Source organism: Corvus hawaiiensis, chromosome Z, assembly GCF_020740725.1.
Source record: "Corvus hawaiiensis isolate bCorHaw1 chromosome Z, bCorHaw1.pri.cur, whole genome shotgun sequence".
NCBI lineage: Eukaryota > Metazoa > Chordata > Aves > Passeriformes > Corvidae > Corvus > Corvus hawaiiensis.
In genome coordinates, this window is record NC_063255.1 from 10,017,516 (window position 1) to 10,023,715 (window position 6,200).

Sequence of the window (6,200 nt, forward strand, 5' to 3'; positions counted from 1 at the left end):
GATTCACATATGGGTTTCAGCTAGCAAAGGGAAGAGGCAGAAATAGAACCACATGCATTTAGTTCTGTCTGTCCGCAACCCTGAATGGAGGATGACTGCAGGAGCCTTAACTCAGCTTGTACATCTTGTCTTGGTTCTAATTTAAGCACAACTATTTCTGATGCCATGTGCGTTCAGGATTAGAAGTAGACAATGTACTAAATTGGAAGTTTTTAAATCCTGGAGGAGCAATGCGCCTTCAGCTGCATGCTATCCCAGTCTTCTGTGCCTGTGATGGACTCTTGTGTTCATTTACACTGTCAGTCTAAACACACCATGACTACTCAGAACAGTGAAATTCTGCTCCATGGGCCACCCAAATGGTGACTTTTGGCCACCCAGGCTCTTGCAAGTTACTGAGATCCTAGAACTCCACCATAGAACTAGACCATTGGGAGAATTACAGCTCTGCTATGTATGCCCTCCACTGAGATGGCTTTGGGACTCCAACTAATGGGACAGCGTCACCATAATTTATATACATCATTAACCCCTGTGTCATGAAAACATAAGAGTTTTTTGCCAATTAAAATTATACTAATTAAGAAACATATATCAAGCTAATTATTACACTGATTTAGTGTATGATATACTGTCTTTGGTTTCATGTCCAAGAGTCAAAAGGAACTGACTGCAAATTAAAAATATACTCCAAAAACCTCACTATGCCAGTTGTAGCTGGGCCAAGCAATGACTAACAGGGACATTTGCAAGGATTCTGACTGCATGAATGCCAAGGAAAAATAGCTGAGTTATGTTGGGTGGTCCAAAGAGATACTAGCAACAAAAGAGTAAGGAAATAAAACAAAAAAGTCAAGTTCAGTTAGAACCAATTCTCCTATTTTTAAAATGAGCAAAGTCTTTGCTTCTCCAAAGACTGGAGAATGAAGTTTGAGATGGATGGGTACAACCATGATTTTAATTTGAGATTTATGAGGGAGCAAACCTAGGGCTTTTTGTGTGTCTCACTCCTCCCACATTTAAGAAGGTTCTTCCATGAGCAGGTATTAGGAAAGGTGAGACACCAGAGATGAAGTGCTGGCAGATGGGGGGTACTCCCATTCAGTGTGATTCCCTCTTAGAATTAGGTCAAAGACATGAAATAATGGGAAAAAAATGCCCCCACTGAATTTTAGGTCTGGTTTCTGTCCTTCTCTCAGATATTCTAAAAGGGTTATTTTATGTATAACCTTTTTTTTTTTCAATCTAACCCTAAGTATTTTGGTGCAAAACCTGAGATGAAAGGCAAAAATTTTCGTTGGCCAAAATTTTCAAAATCGCAGTGTTTTTGAATTATTCAATTTCTGCGCAGAAGAACTGAGTGAATCTGATTTATAATTATTTGGGAAACTGATTTCAAATGAAACATATTTTTGAATTGTTTCTAATTGTATACCAGTACCAGACAACATGCATGAAGTCCACAATTTGTATCTACAAAGAATGAGAATCTGATGTAAAACCAACTGATTTGGACAGGTCTTTTACTGTCATAGATGAGAATGTCATTCCATTGATATTTGGTTACGTAAAGAGAAAAAATGTGCAATAGAAGCAGGAATTCTTGCCACAGTATTGATACAATCAAAATTAGGACATTAGTGTCATTTCTAGACCTGGTACTCAAATTTAAATATGAAATCGTTAAAGATGTGAGGGAAGAAAAGAACAACATAACAATAAATGTTAATGAAACTAGAAAACAGTCATTATGGTATGATATTTGGTATATCTAGATCATCAAAATACAGTTAAGGGATTATCTGAATTCTGTGTATAGGTCCTTGCACATCTGTTTCCGGAAGGTTGGGTTGTTCGTTCTGGCTGAAAAAAAATCATAGATCAGTAGGATACTGAGTAAGATTTTAATTTAACTGGAATATGAAAGCAAAAGCAGTTTAAGTTGGAAGAAAAGGAGAATGGATAAAGTCACCAGTTCATGGAGTTTTTATTATTATATAAATCTTTCTTAAACATGTTTTTATTAATTTTTGTGAGAAGTTTTGTGGCTCAGGAGTGTAGCAGTTGGTCTGCACAGTCATATTTGAGCTTAGAGTCACTAAACTCCCCACTTTAACCCTGGTTTCATGAAGGAGCCTGGAAACTGTAAGTTAGTGAAGTCTCAGCCTTAAAGGTATCAGTTCATTAGCTGGTAAGATTAGAGTAGATGTATTTTCTCTAGTGTTTTTTAAAAGTGATTACATTTTAAGTTTTTTCCATTTTCTTCAGCACTTAGTTGATAACTAGTCTCAGGCAATGCAAGGAGTTCTTTCCCTGGGACACCTGTTCAACATCTTCTGCTCACATATTCAAAGTTAGATTTCTAGTTTTGCAACCGTGAAGGAATTAATTGCCAGGCAAGACTTTCTGCCTTCCTCTGTAGTGCTAAGCATGGATTGCTTGCTGATTTGTCTGTTTCTCACCTAATTAGATTTAGGGACACTGGCAGAATTTGGACAATGTCTGATGCTAACTCTCCCTGGCATGAATAGTTCAATGGATAGTAGGATCCAGTGCTATCAGTGAGTGGGCAAAAGAGAGTGATCTGTTGGCTCCTGGAGAGAGCAATCTCCAGGAGCTGATATTCTGCTTCCCACAGCTGTTTAAAAGCAAAAGAAGGAATGTTTCCATGTAATAATCAGAAGTTTATTACATCATATGGAGATCTGCTTTTCCTTCAGTATTGCGGGGTCAGGTCTACTGATCATAGGCCAGATGATTATGTTCAGGTTCAGAAAGTTAGAAGTCATTCCTATAGTCTGCATTCATCCATACATTCATACAAAATGCCCAGTGCATTTAGTGCACACAAAATACATCTTCAAATACAGACCAACGTAAGCAAAGCATGAGTTGCCTTCAGTAAAGCATCACTCAGACTTTAAAGCCTAGGTGGAAACATGTTATATGAATGTACTTACATGTGCATGCATGTGCTTTGTACACATACAGATTTAAATACACTCTTTGGATTTTGGAGCCAGTCCATCAAACACTGCCCTTCTCATTTGGGGTCCATCTGTGTAAAAAGGCTATCTCTGGGACCAACAGACAGTTAGAACCTTTTTTATTTTTTTGTCTAGAAAACCTCCACTTCAAAGAGCTAGAGTATTTTGGACATCTGTTCCTGCCTTATTTTCATAGATCCAAACCAAAAGAAAGCTACTCCTTTCTCAGAGCCGCTCCTTATGCGTTAGGTGCACCAGTGATTTCCTACCTTCAATCAGCCATTTTCAGTACATCATTTTATATATGTTGCCAACAACCACAGTTCTTAACGTGCACTGCCAATCTTCCACGGCCTACTAATCCGCGTTTGCTGAAACAATGAGAAGGGATGATGAAAATTAAAGTGTTGCAACTGTTTGGAAAATACTGAAAAGCAAAGTTCAGCAAGAAGGAATGTATACATTGGCTATAGTTTACCAGGGACAAACTGTCTGTACACCTTTGAAGCAGGAACACCAAGGAAGCTTGGTGTACTGCTCTAAGGGGGACATGAAACAAAGGATGGAGTGGCACGGAGCTACTGTGGTCATGCTCTGTTGAAATCAATGCACATGTGACACAGAGAATGGAGCAACACAATGGGGTTGTGATCATGCTCTGATGAAAACAATGTACCTAACGGGAAAAAAGCCAAAGGAATGTGCCAGGTGGTGAATGAAAGCTGAGCTTTGCTTCATTAACTTTAAAATACATATTAATTTTCATGTTTCTACAAATACTAATGACTAAAATCAGTCAAAATCCACCTAAACATGAAATTACATCAACTGTAACTTTACCTTCCCCCTCCCTCAAAGAAAATAATATAAATATAGCTTAAGTGGGAAGGGAGGTCAGAGTAGACTCTGTTGTAACTTCTGGCATCATTGACAAGCTGTACCTGTCTTTTCTTCTGTCTCCACAGGGACATTTATAGGGTAAGAACCTTATTCTCTGCATGCTAAATAATTATCTTGAGCTGTCTTTCATTGGGCATTAGAACTTGTTTGTATATTGCTTTAAATTCATTTTTGCCAGTCAGTATACTATCAACACCAGTCTCTCAATTTAATCTATCACAGTTTACTGTTATCACTGTGTTTGTTAATAAAATGTGTTATTCTATAAAGTGTTTAGTGTGAGTCCTTCAAAGCCTCTAGCAGTCATTGACAGTCAACAAAGTACCTGAAAAAACTGGTTATTTGCCAACTAAAAGTGGGGAAATCCAGAAAGGGGTCTCTGTTCTAAACTGATATAAAGGATTTGACTCTGATAAGCTGTCAGTGCACAGCCCAGAAGCCCCCTCTGATATATCTGGCTGTTTAGTGGGGTCCCCATAACAGGTTATAGACAGGCTGGTCAGGCACAAGGGTCTTCTCTGTCTTTGGGCTTTGACAGCCTGATCAAACATAAATGGTTTGAGGAAACTGCTCTTTCATTTGACAGCATCTGTAGAGTGACACACTATTGTTCCAGGGCAGACAAAAGCAATCCCTTATTTTACGTATACCAGCAGACCTAACTCATAATGGCAAACAGAAATGAGTAACGCAGAATGCTCTGAGCAAATGACTACCTGAACTAGAATTGTGGAAAAAAAATGAGATAATCACTTATTTAACTGATTTTTACTCCCCATCTCTCCTTTCTTTGAATCAGATTTATCTCACATTACACAGGCAACTGCATAACTATGCTTCCCAGGAATCTCTTGCAGATGACTCAACAAGGTTTTTTGCTTCCATCAAACTGTGGGTCTCCATGGACTTACGTAGTGTAGAGGTCTTCCAATAGATGTTTCTGATTCAGATATCGGGGGTTGCAGCCTTTCCATGTATTGTGCTATTCCTTCTCTTTCTTCTGGTTTGATACTGTATACACACAGAACTTGATCAAAAAAGGTGACAAGAACATGACATCATTACTAAGCTTCAGGCACTTAGTCATTAAATAATTCTATGAAAGTCATAAGCAGCTGGCTCTCCCATTTTACTTAAACCCCTGTAAAATAAGTGTTAAATTAAAACTTGAAAGCTTTTGTTTACCGGGGAAAAGAAAACTGAATGTGGTTCCACCAGCTAAAAGATTCAAAATGATGAACATGTTCAACATGTGAACTGTGAGTTCACAAATTAGCATTTTTTTGTCAATATTGCAATTTTTTCTACTTTCCACATCATAGGTCTCTTTCTTTCCAGCGTCTAGAGCAGAGATCCTGGCCGCAGCTAATGAATACAGTTTTGCTCGCTGAGTTTTACCTGGCAGGTGGGTCTCTGGTTGTAAGGCAATGGAGAGGGTGAGGGAGGGAGGGGGAACAATAGCATGGTTCTCCATTCCTTTAGAAGGGTATGAATGTGTACTTCATTATGTTTATTTGATACAACGATTTTAATCAAAATTTTATGTTGAGTACAGTCATTTTACTTGGAGAAATTTAGGAATAGAATATCAAAAACAGTATCCTCTATCAGACAGACTTGTGATTTTGTATTGAAAATAAAACCCCAAACCACACAACAGACCTATTTTTCATGCCTCACAATGACTGAAAGTAATTATATTTTTAGCCTCTCAGCTTTCTTGTGTGGCCATATGAAGCTATTTGAGTTTAGTAACTCATGCAATAATTCAGCATGCTCAGTTTCTTTCAGCTCATTTGTGCAGGTGTTTTGTCATAAATTACTCAGGATCTCAGGCTTGATATTGTAATGCCAAATATTTACCATACCCTTTAAGCAACCCTTTAGGCCAGGGAAAATCTTTAAAATCTTTAATCAACACTGCTTGCATAAACTCAACTTGTATAACTCATATAAGCTGAGTGTTTGCAGCCTGAAAGAATGCAGCCTGGCCGAAGACTACAGTAAAGAGGCCAGCTAGAAATAATGTCATTATTAGCAGAAAAATCATGACATCTTGATTCTATTTTTTTTTTCCCAAAGAGAGGTAAACGACACAATGGAATGGATCATTCCAGACACACTTTTTGAGTCATAACCCACAAATTAAATGCAAAGAGGCTAGCAGAATCAAAAAGGAAAACTGGTTTCTTAGAAGAGGCAGCATCTGGACAGTCTTTTTCATTCCAGGTCTGCTCTCTGGTCTCTGAAAAATTTCGGTGTTACCTCCATTTGCTCTTTATCTCCTGTAATATATTTTTTCATTCCCTGTGT